Here is a 3943-nt window from a genome sequence, read left to right on the forward strand (position 1 = left end):
AATCAATGTTTCTCTCTCTCTTCCTTCCTCTCTCTCTCAAATCAATAAATAAAAATAAAATAAAATATGTATTGTCATTTTTAAAAATGTCTTCACCAAGATATAAAAAAATCTAAACCTGAAATGTTTATCAGAGTTCACGCTGCTCCTTAATCCAGCAATGTCATAGGAGTCAGCTTTCTCAATTCCTAAAGTCACTTCAACCTCATGTGCTTTGATTTCTTATATAAATAGGACATTGGAGTAGATAATATTAATAAACGGACCTTCTGGATCTCCATTTCCTAATTTTTGCCTCAATGGCCCTGGGAACTATGGAAGTCCTACAAGAGAGACAGCCCAAGGATTTTTGCTCAATCCTCTACCGCCATCTCGCAGTCGGTACTCCAGGCACCAGGAGCCCAGAATTAGACCGGGAGGATACTACTTATTCTATTTCAGGACTGAGGATGCTGAGGTTGCACCTGCTTGAGTTTCTTGCTGTGCTACAGTAAGTGATTGAATGTCAAAGAAAAAGTTAGTGCCTGTCTCCTAACACAGAAAATGGTGCACTAAATTTTGTCATTTTCCCCACTGTTTTATTATCCTTACCTGTTGAGAGAAAGTGATTAAGCAGTGAGTGTTAGCTTTACTTGCAGAGTGAGAAGAAACAGTGCATGCTGGCGGAACGGCTCCTGCTCTATGATTAGCTAATGAAGCAGAGGGGAGAGCGTATGCGAAGAAATCATGACAGCAGCCTGAACCACAGTTTAGGGAGAGCCAGCCCATTCTCATCGGGATGAGGGACAGACTTACTAGGTGTAGTTTCATGAAATGTGTGATTTCTACCTTCCTTACCCCCACCCCCGTTTTATTTTTTTTTTAAGATATATTTTTATTATTCTGGAGAGGAAAGGAGAAGGAGAAAAACATCAATGATGAGAGAGAATCGTTTGGCTGCCTCCTGCACTTCCCATACTGGGGATCGAGCCCACAACTCAGTCATGTGCCCTGACCTAGAATCCAACCATGGCCTCCTGGTTCATAGGTCCACACTCAACCACTGAGCCACTCTGGCCAGGCATTTTTTCCTCTTTTTCTTGCCTCCAATCTCTGATCTCCAGAGTCAAACCTTGCACCATGAAACGCAAATATACACAGCCTGAATGTGGCCATTCTGCACACAGCCTTAGTCAAATTTCTGATTTCTGCAGGACTTATTAATAGTGCATTTAGCCTCACTGTGCTATGTTTATGCTTTTCTAAGTGAGTTAAATAGAATCAATTCCCGTGTCTATATGCCTACATTTCAGACCACACTACATTAATGTGGTCAAAAATAGAATTATCCAACCTGGGTGATGCTAGAGCAAAAGCAAGCCCATTCTAAATAAGTATTACAGTATGTTTGAGTTCAGCAGTTGTGGTTTTTGTGGAGTGAGCAGCAAGTAGCAAGTTAGAATAAAGGAGAGATTCAATATCACACACACTTAGGTATGATGGGCCATGGGGAGGAAGGAAAAATGAAAGAGATCTTTGAAGGCTATAAGCGAAGGTATTTGGCAAATCCAGGCAGGGGAAACTCTCTAGACGCAGGAGGGAAAAGCATACAGGCATGCAATTAGAAGAAAATTGAGGTGTCTCCAGAATGAAGGAGAGCAGGAACTGAATGAAGGGCGGAAAATGGAATTGAGTGGTAAGAAGATTAGTAGGGGTGGAGAGAGAATAATGGGTGGAGAGATCGGGATGCCAAGAATAACCAGAATGACTGGAAAGAGGTGCAAAGGAGTCTTTCTTCTTTGCTCACACTACCGGTGTATGGTGTTATTTCGCTGCATGTACAGTTGGAAGTACTAATTCTCGAATTTCTTCTCTTTCCGTACTTTCTGGGAGTTATAAGCATCTAAATGCTGTGACTAGTGTTTTTGTAACTAACGTTTTTGCCGTTTGAACTTCTGATTAGACTTTAAAAAGTTGGCAAGAAGTCCTGAACTTTAGAAGAATTTGCCATAATGATCTGGGAAAGATGGTCAGCTTATTTGCTTGACTCATTCATTCAAGAAACATTTATTGAGCTAATCTAGTTCATCAACTGCCTGGGTTGATTTGAATCTCTTTGTTATTTTGTCACAACTTCAAACATATGCTTGACTTTGTTCTTCATGTTTAAGAGACCTGAGTTTTTTTGGCAGGATATTTAAATTTGGAATAAACAAACAAAAACCAGGGAAGTTAATGATCTGGCTGATTAATGCATTTCAAAAATAATGGTCAACTATTAACAGATACTGTTCATGAAATACAACCTTACTTTTTAAAATTAAATTAATAAAGAGAAAATATATTCAACTTCTCTTTCCCTCTGACACAGGATTAACAATAAAGTCCTGTAAAGCCTGCCTTTCTATGCCCACTCATCTCTCTCTTACCTAAGATCCAAACTACTTCAACATCTCAAGACTGCAGTTCTCACCTCCAGCACCTATTCATCACTGGAATAAGAACTACTCACAATGCAATAAGCACACCTGTGGTTAGTCATTCCTCTTCTGAGAAACTCACAAAGGCCTACCTAGAATAAACTACAAACTTGGCTCACAGTGTCCTAAACATCCCACCATCTGTCCTGTGGGGAAGCATGAGACTTGGTTGGAACGTTTGTAAGAAGGACATTCTGAGAAAAGGGAAGTGTATGAAAGGCCGCCTTGCCCTGTTTATCAGAATTCCAACTTAGGGGAATGCCGAAGGTGGTGCCCCTAATTATTCCTTGACCTTTCCAAACAAGTCTGTGCATGAGCAGACCCCCCAGTGTTTACTGGAATCTTTATGCTTAATCTTTTGGGTGCCCTTGCTTAAAAGACACTACAAACACATGTATCCTCCCAAGATTACTTACCCTACTGATTGTATCTAAAAGATAAAGTTTATCTCAAACTGCTGCTACAATAAAAGCCTAACAGGCAGGCAATCGAGGCTGCCTGGTTCCTTTAGCAAGGCCATCCCTTAGCCCTCTCTTTCACAGCAAACGTTGTGTTGGAGTAATCATTCATCTGTCGCTCAGGGTCTACTGGCACTGTCCCCAGGCTCCTTTCCAACCTGATTGTTCCCAGTCCCTTCCCAGCTCCATATTTCTCTTTACTCTGTGCCTTAGTGTCTTCATCTTAGGAAGGTATAATAACAGTACCTTCTTCACCGACTTATTGAAAGATTAAGTATCTGGCACACTGCAAGCATTAAGTGTATTAATACTGTAATTATTAGTACTTGTAGCACTAATGTAAGCCCAGTTTTGAATATTTGAAGATATTAATACATATTGAATATATATGTGTGTGTGTGTGTGTGTGTGTGTGTGTGTGTGTATTTCTTCCAACTCTCAACTATATTTTCTGCTAGTGTTCCAAGTTTTATTTGCTGAGGTGCCTCCTATGATCAGGCTCTGGTTAGGTATTTTTCACCTTGTTCTCTAATTTAATCCACTTCACATAAATCCTGAGAGAATATCTAATTTTAACACACCCCAAAAAGAATTATTTTGGTGGAGCAAATAACTTACTCCATTCGCTTGATAAGAAATCAAGCACCATGTGTAGATGGACTCCATAACGTGAAAGGAATAGTCCAGCCTAGAGCATGAAAGTTGGTTTTATCGAGCAGTGCGATCTATTTAATGCATGCTGTTTAAAAGCTGTATCACATAAAGTCTAGATTTGGAATTACAGCTCCAAAGAGGTCCTTGGGAAGATTTTTAGTAGAGCTTCTAATCTCAAATAGAAGCACCTGAGATAGAGGAAAATCTCTCCTGTTTCTAAATATAATCCACAAAGATTTCCAAACTGTCTTTCATAACCTAGTGCACAGCTCGTGTATCAGAATATCCAAAATACCTACGTGGTAATACAAATGATCCTGTAGGCTATGCTTCCTGGTTTTCTTTCTTCTGTAGAAATGAAACCAATTAGTA

This window comes from Cnephaeus nilssonii (assembly GCF_951640355.1).
Source record: "Cnephaeus nilssonii genome assembly, chromosome: 7".
Taxonomy (NCBI): Eukaryota; Metazoa; Chordata; class Mammalia; order Chiroptera; family Vespertilionidae; genus Cnephaeus; species Cnephaeus nilssonii.